At 48.4% G+C, this 14,207-nt stretch overlaps 1 protein-coding gene across 2 annotated transcripts in view; it reads left to right on the forward strand.

Moving 5' to 3' along the window:
• The first annotated feature begins 7 nt into the window (after nucleotides 1–7).
• LOC123361841 (T-cell surface antigen CD2-like) overlaps nucleotides 8–14,207 on the forward strand; it is a 50,055-nt gene continuing 35,855 nt past the window's right edge. The window contains exons 1-3 of one of the 2 annotated variants that reach the window (XM_045002012.1): nucleotides 3,645–3,780; nucleotides 10,868–10,994; nucleotides 13,074–13,149. The gene's annotated coding sequence lies outside the window, so the exon portion shown is untranslated. Of the gene's footprint in view, nucleotides 1,086–3,644; nucleotides 3,781–10,867; nucleotides 10,995–13,073; nucleotides 13,150–14,207 lie in introns of those variants that run through there. The other variant, XM_045002013.1, reaches the window with a different exon arrangement.

Below are 14,207 nucleotides of genomic sequence, written 5' to 3' on the forward strand. Positions count from 1 at the left end.
GGGGGGCATCCCCTCTGTATTCCATAGTCTCATTCCATGTAAGAACTTGTCTGCAAAATAACTGAATTAGAGGGGGAAGTCCACATGTGCACAGATTGCAGGCCTGCCAACCTTATTAAAAGCCATGCTTGGGCGCTATCATTAGCAATGGGCAAACGGGTTCAAATATTAATAAGTCTCCCCCAACTCCATGAACATTTGCCTATTTATAAGACTGTGCCTGAGCTATAAGCTGTTTGGCATGCTCTGAAAGGAGCTGGGTAACCCTCGCCCCGCCTATTATTTTTCATGTCTTTGCCCGTCTGACATTCCTGGCTAGGTACCAGGATGGACACAACATTTAACCTGAGACCAAAACCAGGATGTGTCAGAAATTTCCTGGGAAAGCCTATTCTCATGAGATTTCCAGCCACATTTTGCAGACTTGAGGTCAGGGGAAGGCTGAGATAAGCATTCATTGTGATGGGTGCTTATCTGAACCTAATCCTTTGCATTTCACCCATAACTAGTTATTATGTGATGCTGAGAGATGTGAACCAGCTGTGATGGCTGGACGTATTGGAAGAGGATGACTTTGGGTCTCCCAGTATATTTGTTGCTCAGTAATGACCAACAGGTGGTTATATGTTTTCCTTCCACTGATGCTGATTGCATAGTGAGATGAGTGATTTGCAGCTGGTGTGTCACTGGGCTGCTTGCCTTTATCGTAAGGGTTTTCATGGCATCCACCTGTGATTCTGAAAAGGTGGCTCGTGTAAAGCTGAGAGTGTGGAATGGTGTAGTCCTTAAGGCAATACTGCCTGAAATATAATGGTCTGGCTACTGCAGGCTGATTAAGCTGGACCTCTGTGTGTGCTTGGGCTTTTTCTCTTCTGTGTTATCTGCTCAGACAGCTGTAGCTTAGAGACTTCCTTAAGTGGGCTCATCCTGGAGCCTGCTCAATATTATACCCATTGACTTTGCTTAGAAGAGACTTGGGAGTGGAGTAGTGGGGTTCTGATGGAGACTTGTTAGCAGCTATAAAGGGGAATCAAGATAGCAGGGGACCCTACAGGCCAGGAGAAAGGAACACTGACAAACTGCAGGTGAGTCTATCCTGGGGAACTGCTGGTTTGGGCTGAGCTATGTTTGCAGTGTGTGGGGTGGGGGATGAGGGCTGGGGTGGGTTCAAGGAAATCAAGCTTCCCTTGCTTTGAGAGAGCTGGGGAGGTGAGGGTCAGTTCAAAGTCAAAGCAGGTGATGCAGTTCAGGGCTGAGCTGCATTGGCAAAGCTGTGGTTGCTGAGAACATTGCATTTTCTCTAGTGAATGCTGTTATAACCTCCATTTGGTCACCATTCACTGATATTCACCCCCCCCACCCCACAAAAGAAAAAATCCTATGGAAACAGAACTGAGGGGTGGTTTGTACACACTCTCTGATGCGGGCTGCAAACACCTCAGCAAGGAAACATTCCCTGTCTCCTGGCCTGGGAACTGGAGAGAATGGCATACAATAGCTGAAGATCCACTTCACACATTTTGATGGCAAAGCTCTGTATTGGTGATGTCACTGGGTAGCTTGTTCCTGTTCTGTTTCCTCTGATTTTAGGACTCCATTTATAAGCGCTTGCAGGTCTAGTAGCAGGGAGGGGAAGGTTTTTAGATGTCATGTGCCACAGGTGACTGTTCAACCTTCTCAGCTGCTAGGAAACACCCCATCTGTTAGGCTCAGACTTTCTATGATGGGGAGAGAGTTGGCCTCACACCTTGAGAAAATCCAAAGGGCCATCTCCTCTCAGTTGGAATGGTGCTCAGAGCCCTTTACATGAATGTGGCTGTGTGCGTGGGGGGTGTTATATCCCATCCCTTCTGGGAACATCCAGGTAGAAATGTGGGGATACCCATTGATAGTGTGCTGTGGGGGATCTGGAGAGGGGTGGGGGAGTTCAGTATTGCCAAAGAAGTGCTGGGTCCAGTCAGCTCTGGGGTTTCTGACCTGTCTGCCGCCTGTTGTAGCAGATACAGCTATAGACAAACAGGGTGACAAAAATCTTAGGCTGGTTCTTAAACCCAGGGCTCAGTGATCCTCCTCTTCACAGGCACAATTCTGAGACATTTCTGCTACTGTCAGTGTAGGTCTCAGTTGAATTTAAGCTGGATTGATCTTCCCTGTACCCAGGAAATATAGTGGAATGAGTCTCCAGTTCTGTGGGAACTGATAACCTAGGGGTGCAGGATCTCCATAGGAGTCCTCTTTTCTCCCCCCCCTCCCCCCCCGGCCTCATTCCCTGCAGGCAGACCCCTACCACCAGACTCTACCATGGAACAGCCTGGTGAGAATGTGCATGAGTAGGGTTCTCCCCTTGAACTGGGTGCTGATCATGAGTGCGGTCAGTGGTGGTGTCCTGTCCTGGCTCATGTGTTGGGAGGTGGGAGAAGGTCCAGGGAAAGCTAAGATGCTAGCCAGCTTTCGATGCTCTGCAGGCAGGCAGAACACCCCATTTCTATTTGCTCTTTCCCTGCAGCTGCACAGCAATTGTTAAAGATTTTTATTACTGCGATATAAGGCCAGGAGGAGAAATCTCCCAGCTTTTGCTTTTCTTTTTGGTTTTTAATTGTACATGCTTATGTTCAGTTGCAAGTTTTTTTTTGGCTGATTCTGTTCCTAATAAAGAGATTAAACTTTCCACAAGAAGTTATAAAATAAAGTTCTTTTCTTTCGCAAATGCCACTGTGTATTTGTCACTGGGGTTGCCTGCTGGCAGGTTTTTGACCAGCCTTGCTGATGCTTTTACTGCCTTGCTGGTTAAAAGATTGAATGTACAATTTGTTTTTTTCACTGGGGCCAACATTCCCTGTAAGCTGTGCGCATGCATGGCAGCATGGTGATCTGGTAACTACAGTGCATGTCATGAGTCTGGGAGCGTGGTCAGCACCTGGGTCTGGCTCTGTCAGGCCAGGCTCTGCAACTGCTGAAACCACAATGGCACCTGTTGGTGCCAAGGACCAGGAAGCAGGACAGACCCAAGGCTTGCCTGCTGGGGTGGGGCAAATGATCCTGGGGGAGACAGGGCAGTAAGAGGGGTCCCTCATGGGCTCAGGTGTGGGAAGTGTCTAGTGCAGGGGGTGGGCAAATGTTTTGGCCTGAGGGCCACATGGGGGGAATAAAAATTGTATGGTGGGCCGTGAATGCTTACAAAATTGGGGCTGGGGTGTGGGCTCTGGGGTGGGGATGAGAGGTTTAGGGTGAAGGAGGGTCCTCTGGGCTGGGATCAAAGGGTTTGAAGAGCAGATAGGGATCAGGGTGGGGCATGGGGAGAGGTTCTGGGGGTGCAGGCTCTGAGTGGTGCTTACCTCAAGCAGCTCCTGGAAGCAGTGGCATGTCCCTTCTCTGGCTCCTATGTGGAGGCACGGCCAGGCGGCTCCGCACACTGCCCCATCCGCAGGCACCTCCCCTGCAGCTCCCATTGGAGCATGTAGGAGCTGAAATGGGGCCGTGCCATTGCTTCCGGGAGCTGTATGGTGCGGCCCCTGACCCAGCACCCCAGTCAGAGTGGAGCCGAGCCATGTGGTATGGCTCACAGGCTGGCTTAAAACACCTTGTGGGCTGGATGTGGCCTGTGTGCTGTAGTTTTCCCATCCCTGGTACAGTGGCTGTTTCTTCTGCATCTCAGAGGTGGTGACTCCACTTGTCACTGAAGGAACTGTCATTTCAAGAGAGACCATCCTTTGCTGGAGCTGAGGCAAGGAGATTCCAAGTTTATGTTGCTTTGGAACTGTCTGACCATGTTCAAGAAAGGTGATGTTAGTGTCATCTTTAAACAACCGAACATCAAGTTAAAGGGAAGAGGGGAAAGGGGTGAATTTATGGTGACTGACTGGAAGGGCAAGGAAGTCATGGGGATTGAAGAATTACCAGTAATAATCCTAATACTGAATAATACCACCTGTAATGCCAATCTACGTAAGATTGTATAATAATGTACCCACAACAACACACAGTATGAGTGCTCATTTACAGACATGCAGTTTTGCAAAATGACCACTAGGGAGCAGCAAATTAACACAAAAGGCCAAAGTGCGCATGGTTCTAGATAGACATGTAGGTGAGGAAAAAGTCGGTTCTTTGCTAGTGCACCAAAAGGTGGGTTGAAAAGAAGGATGATCTAATATTAAATGGGTATATTTAAGCTGGGGCCTGGCTGTGGGTATTTCAGGGAGAGGCGCCTGGGCAATCCCAAAGGGCCCCACACCTGGAGCTGGGGTGTGGGAAGGACAAGCAGTAAAGCGTCTCCTGCTGAGGTCAGCCACCGGTCTGTGATGAGCCGGGGCATGTGCAGTGAGATCAGGCAAGGGCGGGGAGGGGGCCAAACAGGAGGTGTGTGGTGCAAGACTTTTGAGGGTTTTTTCAGCTAAAATGGTGACTTGTGCATTCTTTGCCATGACAAAGCCCTCACTTTGGCCATGCCAGCCTGCCAGTGCATAAGCCAGGTTTAAACAGTACCTTAGCTCCATCCATGCTAAAGCATAGCTGAGAGAGAAAACTCTGCTGACCCTATGAGCTCTGGGCTGTAGAACAGCTGGGAAGCACTGCAGTCTGCGAAGGGCAGCACGGCCCGTTTGATGGGCAGCCTGTAATGAAGCCTCAGCATGGGTTCCCACAGTGGACCCTCTCGGCAGGGTGGAATCTGGTGTATTAACAATTGATGCATCAGTTTCTTGCTCACAGCTACATACCGACCGGCAGGGTCAGGAGCCTGGTAGGCCGGGGTGATACAACACCCTGAAACTTTCCCAGAAAATCCTTCAGCCCTGTGAGGTTTTGAAAAGCAAACTGTGTCAGAAATGCAACGACACCGTGCACCAACCAAGGCTGCTAATATCGCCAGCTCACAGGAGCAGTGAGGACAAAATGTTCTGAAAGATGGGTGACTTTGCTCCTGTATGTTCCACTCCTGTGAAAGGCCAGCCAACTTCTGCTGTGCTTGTAACCTGGCCTTGGGACGGTCTCTGCTCAGCAGGGTCAGCTTTGATGAATATTTGGAGGGGAGGCTTCTAAGAAAAGCTTATCACAAGTTCAGGCTGTGGTGTGCGGGTGGCACTCCATTCTGCGTCGAACTGATGTAGCGCTCCAACATGGAGCTGGAGGCATTGTGCGGCTGGAGGCTCTGACTTTCATAAAACGTAAAAAGTTCCTGACTATTCATGACCCCCTCCCCCCTCGTAGGACCCTCGGCCAGCTCCCTAGGGTGTTAGCCACAGAATCCTGGGCACGTTCTGACATAGATAATTCTATCCTGGTTCCCTAATTGCCCCTGTAGTACTGACTCCATAACCTGCTGTGTCCTGTTGCTTTGTGGTGCATTCCAGTTGCTGTTTTCCACTCCAGCGGTGACTGTATTTCAGTGGTGGCCAAGGTGACTCCTAGAGGGAGACCAGAGTTTGTCAGGTGCTGTGGGCCCCTTCAGTATAAAAGTTGCTAGTGAAGTGTAAATTAATCCTATCTATTTGTCTGAGCTGAGACCCAGAATAATTTGGCATTTTCTCCAGAGTTTGCCTCCCTTTATAAGAGCTGCCTGCACCTTTCCGTCATGCCCAGCTGTTGACAGGAAAGCAGTGTGCTCCTCTGGTGATTGGATAAATGAGCCATGTTCTCCTCACATCCTTACTGGACATAATGAGAAATAGGAAAGGCTTGACAGCTCAAGTATGGACCCAGAATGGTTTCACTGAGCCCTGCATCTTGCCTTCTAGCTCCCATCCATCTGCTGCTGTATCCCTGTGGCTGGATCCCTGCAGGGGAGATGTGCCAATTAAAAGCGCTGCTCCATGTCAACAGGGAGAAAAAGATAATCACCCTTCACGTGGCCATGCTAGCGGTGCAGATCTCTGTCCTAGTGTCTCACGTTCTGGGCTTGTGAGGTCATGAAGGCTAGCACTAGCAATTATTGCTCTATGCTGCCAGGTACAAGATTCCAGTTCCATTTTCTGCCCCAGTCTCTCACATCAGCTGGAAGGAGCACTGGGGCTAACAGGCTGTATTTACAAGCTAGGGGACAGCTCCAGTAGGCTTAGAACTGACAGATGGAAGCAGAAGTCAGGGAGATCTGGATGTGGGCAGGCCAAACTGACTTGTAAAGCTAGGGCCAATTTATAGCAGCAAATAGGGCTCTTAAACCACCAGGCCATTGATCAGTTCCTATTATTACCCCTTGCCTCTAACATGAGCACTAGCCACAGCATGGTGCGGTAGCTGCTCCTTCCAGCTACTGTCAATCAATCAGCTACGAGAAATGCTCTGGGACTTGCTCTAGTAATCACTGAGGGGAAGTGCCATGGTCTGTGTTAGACAGGAGGGCAGACGAGATGATCACAATGGTCCCTTATGGCCTGGGAATCTGTGAGAAGGCGCTGGGTCTGCAATGAACCTCTGTGATGTGCCTGGCAGAAGTGGGGCGCATTCAGGCCCCCATACAGTGCTGCCCCTTTCCAGGGCCCCTGATCAGCCCAGGCGTAGCACAATGTGCCTGGCTGTTCCTTGTCTGACAGCGGGGCTGCAAAGGGCTGGGCCGCTGGTTAATGATCTGTAGCGGTGTGTGGGATGCCTGCTTCCGTTCCCAATTCTGTCACATGTGTGCATCTCCCTCCCACTCTGTCTCTCCATTGTCTCTGAATCACTTGAAAGATCAACAGCTCTGTGTACTGAATGTGCTGGCCTGACTGCTCTCAGAACCACAGCTCTCACCTCCTACCCACCAACCCAGCCTTGAACCCACCCTCCTCTGCTGCTGCCCTCGGCCCCTTATGTTCAGCTTATCCTCCTTATCTAGAGAAAGTCAACTCCTCTCATTTCTCCAACTGCCTCGAGCGCTCCTCAGGCTGCTGAATGCTCTTCCTCACTCAGCTGGCCATGGCTCCCTTCCCCCTGCTTGTCAGCCTCGCTCTCGGTGCTGTGTTTGCCATGATTGCGCACCGCATCCTTCCTGAATGCTTTGCTGGTGTCACTTGCTCCGCCTCCCTCTGGCTTCACATCTTTTCTTCTCAAGCCGCTTGTTCTTTCTCCAGGGTGGTGGCTGTGTGCCGCACATTAGACCATTCCTCTAGGGGATGCCCTATTGCTCTGTTCTTGGCACCCGGCCTTTCTAGATCTATTCCCCGCTCTCCTCTTTTGATCAGTTTCACAATATGACCTCGGCACTCGCTTTTACAGTGATGACGGCCGGCTCTGTCTACTCCGTCATTGACCATTCCCTCTACCTCCCTCACACACCTCAGCCGCTTACCTTTCTTTTAGTCAAATACTCTGTTTATTGCCTGAAGTAGAGAATAAGGTTTTCAAAAGAACCTGGGGCAGTGAAGTACCCAGCTCCCATTGAAAGTCAATGGCAATTAAACACCTAGCTCACATTGATGTTATTGAAAATGTCCCGTCCCCCCTCAGTCTCTTCTGGTCAGGGAGAGAGAGAGAGAGAGAGAGTGAGTATGTGTGTGTGCGCGCAGGGCTTAGCACAATGGGACCCTACCCTCAAACATAACAGGGGCCTCTGGACACTATTGTACCACAATACCAAAATAATAATAATCCTTCTTCATAGTAACTGTTGCATCTATCAGAGCAACTGCACAGGCTGTTATCAGAAAATGTAATGTAGTAACCCTGGGCCCAGCAATAGCACCTGGTGCAGGTTCGAGTTACTGAGGTGCTACTAGGGCCAGCAGTGATGATGCAGCAGCACTGAATGCTGTCCTGAGAAGGAAGCCGCCAATGGGAGAGTAGCTCAAACTGGGGGATGGGGCTCAGATCCTGTGGGAAGGGGCAGCAGGTTGCGGGGGAGGGGGAGAAAGCTTGCCAGGGGAGGAGAAGGATCTGGATGCTGAGGCAGAGGATGAACCAGAGCTGGGGTAGGAGGAGAGATGATTAAAATAAAAGAAGACCAGGAGAAGTAAAGTAGGGGGCTGGGCAGTGAGAAGAAGGACAATAGGAAAGGTTTTGGGTCAGAAAAAGCAGTGAGAACTGGTGGGGAAAAGGGAACTGACCGAAAAGCTGCATGACATGGTTACAGTGTCCCCTGAGAACGTAAGAGCTGTGGCACGAGGGGGTGGGGGGTAACAAAAGTGGACCCAAGGGCCCAGCTCTTTGTGGCTTCTGGTAAGAGCTGCAGAGAGACAACGGCTTTGTCAGTTCTCTGAATGCTACATAATAAATGCCTCTGGCTGACTCTGTCTGAAGCCTGAGATTTCTAGCTGCGAAGTGGACTCATGAGAGATCAGAGAAACCATCTGTAGCCACCTTCCCCGGAAGTCTCAATAAAGATGCCGGCAGCAGCAGCAGCACTGTGGCTGCCTGGAGACCGCGCGTTTTCTAGCCTTGTGCTGGTTTCCTGTCTGGGTTGCTGCTGGCCCAAGAGTTGTTTATTGTATTTGTGAGGTGGTTCCTCTGTAACAGCTAGGTGAGGGATAGAGGTGCTGACAGGAAGCAGGGGACAGAACCAGTTTGGAAAGAATAAGAACTGCCCTGAACCATAGCCCAGAGTTCAAACAGAATCCTGATCCTCTTCCCAGGGTTGGTTAAGTAACCCTGCAACCCTCCCCATGCCTGTCCTTCCCCCTTTCTGGGCCAGATCCCCCAGCTGGTGTAAATCAGTGTAGTGCCACTTAAGTCAGTGGTGCTAGTCTGATTTAAACCAGGTGAGTATTTGGTCCTTTTGACTCCAGAGCCCTCCTCTAACCTGGAGGAGAGACTGGAACAGTGCTGTTCAGTGCTGGTGGGGGCTGAGAGAGACTCTGCTCCCTGGAAACCTTTGAAGGGAACTGTGGGAAATGAAGCATTTTACATATAAATTTTAAACAAATCAGAGGGCATCAGGAGGATAAACACAATTTGTGAGGGTGTATCAATGCCTCCAGATGCATTCTGCTTTAGTAACCAAATCCCTCCCATCTTCTAATGGAAACCCACTTTCCAATAACACCTAGTATAACTCCCCTCAGATAACTCCCAGACTCTCCCTCTTGAACACCAGAACTTCTCCCAGCAAGAGACCAAACTCTCACTCCAATGCAGAGGTGACGTGTGGGGGGTGCACACAGGGTCATGCCCCTCCCCCCACATTAGATTCCTGCCATTCCTTTAGCAACAGCAGACTCTGCCCCACAGGGCAGTGGGTGGTGGGCAAGGCCTCAGGCTGCCTCTTGCCAGGATGCCCAGCAGCGAGGAGGCAAAGGTTCCCTTTGATGATGGCACTCACTATGTGTCTGTGGAGCGTCAGGGTTGGAGGGGTGAGGAAGCAGCAGGGTGGCTGGCTGTGGGCTGAGCCCCTCTCCCCACCCCCAATCCCGCTCCATGGGGCTGTTTCTCCTTCCTTGCTGCTGGAGTCCCAGTGCTTCCCGCTGCCTGCTTTGCAGACTGCGAACACCCCCTGTCTGTTCCCATGGCAGAGGCTGCTCTCCCCCTTCAATAGCAGGGGCTCTGCCCAGGAGAAACTGCTCCCCTCGTGCTGCAGCAGGGCTGGCCCTGCCTGTCATTTAGTGAAAGCTTTACGTTTAGAGGTTTTCAAACTATGGGATGTGCCCCCCCCGGGGGTGTGAGGAGGAACATTTGGGGGCGGGGTGAGTGGCAATGTCACAGGGCTTGGGGAGGGAGTGCCACCTCCACCCCCTGACTCACCGCAGTGGGCCACTCAGCTTGTCTGATGGGCGGGGGTGCAGCCAAACTGAAAAGGTGCTCTTTTGGGTTAGTTTTTGGTTGTGTCCTACCCCAACCAGGCAGGCTGGGTGGCCCGCTGAGGTGAGTCAGAGGGTGGAGGTGGTGCTCCCTCACCAAGCCCCACTGTATGGGGCTGGCCTGAGCCACCTGGCATCACTGGCCCAGGCCCACTCAACCCTTCCAAATGCTACTCTGTGCCCCCTCGACGGGAGCACCCCACAGTTTGAAACCCTCTGTGAGGCAATGCATGGAGCGCTCATGTGTCCCCCTAGAACTTTTCAATTGTGCTCCCCCATCAACAGTTACACCTCATCTCTGCTCCAATAACATCTGACCCTTCCAACCTGGTAACTTCTAGAGCCCTCCCCCTCAGTAACTTCCAATCCCCCTTCCTGTAACGCCTGGCACCGAGCCCCGTCTTTGCAAGCTGTCTCCGGGTTTCTAAATACCGATCACTGCCCTTATATTAAACATACTGCAGTAATAAGCCCAAACGCAGCAGCCTCCCTATAGTCAGGTACTGTATTTGGGGCCATCCCTGCAGCATGCGACGGTATTGTTTTCAAAGGGAAGTACTGCAAGGCCCTTCCCCCACTTACCCGCTGCCAGGAAGTTGAGAGTTAGAAGCCCACATGGCTTTCTTTCCATTGTGTCAGGGAAGGCTTGTTTTTGCAGGTGCCTGTTCCAATGACATATGCAGTTTCCAGTTCCTGTCAGTAACAGAACTTCTAGTTAACCAGTACCGCAATCCTGTCCTATCTCATGGGGCACGTGGGTGGTGTTAGCAGGGCCCCATGCAATTCAGCCTGGCCTCTCTAGGGAAGAGATTCAGTAAGTACACCTCTTCCCCCAGGGGTAGATGTCCATTTGCTTGGACATTCTGCATTCTTGTTAACCGGAGAAAGCTAAAACAAATTAGTTTTAACTCAGGAAGCTAACATTTACAAAAGAAGCCCCTTCTACAGGTCCCTTCCCCCAACCGTATCTATCGCCTGTGGTGATTTGTCCAACTCTAGGATACAAGGAAAGGCAGGTATACTAGAAATAAAAAAAAATTAAGCCAATATTAATAAAACCACTTGGGTGTTAACGTCCAATGTTTGGCATAAAGCCAGGGACCCCAAAACAAGATAGGCAGGTAACAAGTAAATCAATAAATGACCATCACCATGTCTTGTAGAGACATGAACAGAATGGACCATAGACAGGAACCACAAGGAACACTGGGAGAAAGAACTCAGGATCTCTTCGGGACAGCACATGGGACCAGGATCAATGACACGACGAGGACAGGATCAGGAACACAGGTAACAGGCAAATAAATTGGAATCCTTTTCTTCTTTAGTTGTCGCACAGGCACAGATGATACTCACGGGCAAATGGCACTGGGCTGCCACTGCAGCAGACCACCCTTGATGGTGGGCTCACAGTCCTTTTATTACCTCCCATTGCTGGACAGACTATTCCACGTCATGTGACTATTTCCTGCCACAAGTTCCTGCCAAATGTCAAAAAGAGTGCCAACAGAGTGATAACGAAGGGGACAAAGATGGAAGGCAAACAACAACTTAAGCAAAACAAAATGGCGAAACCTCTTTGGTGACTTGATTTTTAACTATCTCGTTGCCACATTTCTTATTAGTAAGCTTATGTGGTGGCATAACTTTGGTCCCTACTGATGGTAGCCAATTTCTTTCTCATCCAACAAATTGTAGCTATAATAGCAACTGTCATAAACAGATAGTTAAGGGTTAATGTCTCTTTTACCTGTAAAGGGTTAAGAAGCTCAGTAAACCTGGCTGACACCTGACCAGAGGACCAATAAGGGGACAAGATACTTTCAAATCTTGGTGGAGGGAAGTCTTTTGTGCTCTTTGTTTGGGGGTTGTTCGCTCTTGGGACTAAGAGGGACCAGACATCAATCCAGGGTCTCCAAATCTTTCTGAATCAGTCTCTCATGTTTCAAACTTGTAAGTAATAGCCAGGCAAGGCGTGTTAGTCTTATTTTTGTTCTCTCAACTTGTAAATGTTCCTTTTTGCTGAGAGTATTTTACCTCTGTTTGCTGTAACTTTGAACCTAAGGCTAGAGGGGGTTCCTCTGGGCTATATAAATCTGATTACTGTGTAAAGTATTTTCCATCCTGATTTTACAGAGATAATTTTTACCTTTCTTTCTTTAATTAAAAGCTTTCTTTTTAAGAACCTGATTGATTTTTTTCCTCTTGTGTTAAGATCCAAGGGGATTGGATCTGGACTCACCAGGAATTGGTGGGGGAAAGGAGGGAGGATGGTTAAATTCTCCTTGTGTTAAGATCCAAGGGGTTGGGTCGGTGTTCACCAGGAACTTGGTGAAAAAGCCTCTCAAGGCTGCCCAGGGAGGGAAGGTTTTGGGGGGACAGAAAGTGATCCAGACACTGAAATTTCTGGATGGTGGCAGTGTTACCAGATCTAAGCTAGTAATTAAGCTTAGAAGTGTCCATGCAGGTCCCCACATCTGTACCCTAAAGTTCAGAGTGGGGGAGGAACCTTGACAGCAACCATGCTGACCATTTGTACAATGAATATTCCTGCAACCGGATATATTAACACACACCACTCTTCCTTATAACTGGCAGGACTAAAGAATAAACATTCTCACCAGTGTGCAAAAGATGATTTCTATTTTTTTGCAAGGAGTGGTGAACAGTTAGCATCACTTCTTTGCTCCGGTGTTCTAACTCCTTTAAGTGCTTCGTTAGGTCTGGGTGTCTCACCGACTGCTTTAACACAGATATATTAACTCCTAAATTTACTGGCTCTACATGTTGGTACAGTGGAGTCGCATCATAGACACATTTAACTTATGCTATTTTAGCTATACGCGCTTGGCAAAACAAAAAAAAGAGAAATAACCATTTAAATACTGTACCTGTAGTGCAGGTGACTCCGCCCACCATTCCACTTAATGAGCGTTTGACTATACGCAATTTTTTTGCCTTATGCACTGACTTCAGAACCTAACCCCCACGTCAGAGGCGACTCCCCTGTATAATACATAATGTGCATGAATATTCTGCATGGTTGCATTATGTAGTAGAAGTCAATATTGCATCCTTATACAGTATATACAGAATATGAACATAAGTTACTGTGGGGATTGTGATCTATTTTGTAAAAGGAATTTACAAAAAATTCAGTACACCAGTTACGGATTCATAAACAATTAGCATTAATTAAAACTATTGCCGAGTGATTGTTATCACTGGCCTATAGGCAATAATGGCATTTACCTTGGTAGGAGTCTAAACAAACATGGGACCCTCCAATAACTCTGGATGTACAGGAATAACCAATGCTTTTTTCCCATGTGCACGAATCTAAGTTGATGCTGTTCTATCCTTTACCAGCTTTATGAACCCATTTAGGGATGTCGATGGGACTCATCATGGAACCATTGATGTTGAGGCCCAAAGGAATTAGCAGGTATATCCATTTCTCACTTGCATTTATAATGTTAAATATATAGGTGTTAACTATTTGATCTACAGGATTCTATGAGAAATTAACTACCTTCCAATATGCTTGGTGGGAGCTCTCAAAATTATTTGTGGCAATTTTCCAAAAGTATCTTTTAATTCCATAGGAATAATGTGACTAAAACCATCTCTAAGCATGTTACTGGCTATGTTTAACAGCCAAGTTTGTGCCTGAATACATGCAATAGCCCATGAAAGATTTGTCTGCAGAGTGTCTATGGCATCCATGATTTTAAGATAGTCCAGCTTTTGCAAGGTTTCCCAAGTTGGTAGGATTCTAACAATGTCCTACTCTAGAATGCTTATTTGATTTAATGAGGAGGTTAATGGATGACTTAAGGAGGCTATATTGTGTCCCATGGCATCAATTTTATTGGCCCAGATGTTTGCATCAATGGTGTATATAATACCAATGCCAGCACCTACTCCTCCTAATAACAGTGGCCAATACATTCTTTTTAACTCTACATGGTTCTTAGGTAACACACTTTGAATCCAGTCATTCCATCCTTTTATAAAGTGCACATTTTCCTTCAATGTCAGTGAGAGTTACTTGCAAAGGCATGGTCATTCTTTTTAAAGAGTAGACAGGATTGATTATGAGTAATCTTTTAATATTCTCCTTCACTACCACCAGGCTTACGTTACTAACATATGGTCTTGGTACCACCGTTACTCGGACCTTTTCTTGGGCTCCATATATCCATTTACTGTCCATACACTGGCATCATTTACATTCACCTCCACGTTAATAATGCCGTAGCAGCTGGTTACAAAAGTTAAAAAAAATTCTTGCTTTCAGAAACTATTTGCATTGACAAAGGAATTACAATGGGCTTTTGTACTGTTGTAACAACTCAGACTTGCATTATATGGGCTCCACCTAAGTAGGGAAGGAAGTAGACTTCTAGGAGGGAGGCTGGCTCATCTGATTAAAAGAGCTTTAAACTAGACACTGGGGGGAGACGGTTGGGAGAGGCCCTGGTGCTCTCCACGCCAAATTTA

The sequence above is a fragment of the Mauremys mutica genome, chromosome 1 (genome assembly GCF_020497125.1).
Source record: "Mauremys mutica isolate MM-2020 ecotype Southern chromosome 1, ASM2049712v1, whole genome shotgun sequence".
Lineage (NCBI taxonomy): Eukaryota > Metazoa > Chordata > Testudines > Geoemydidae > Mauremys > Mauremys mutica.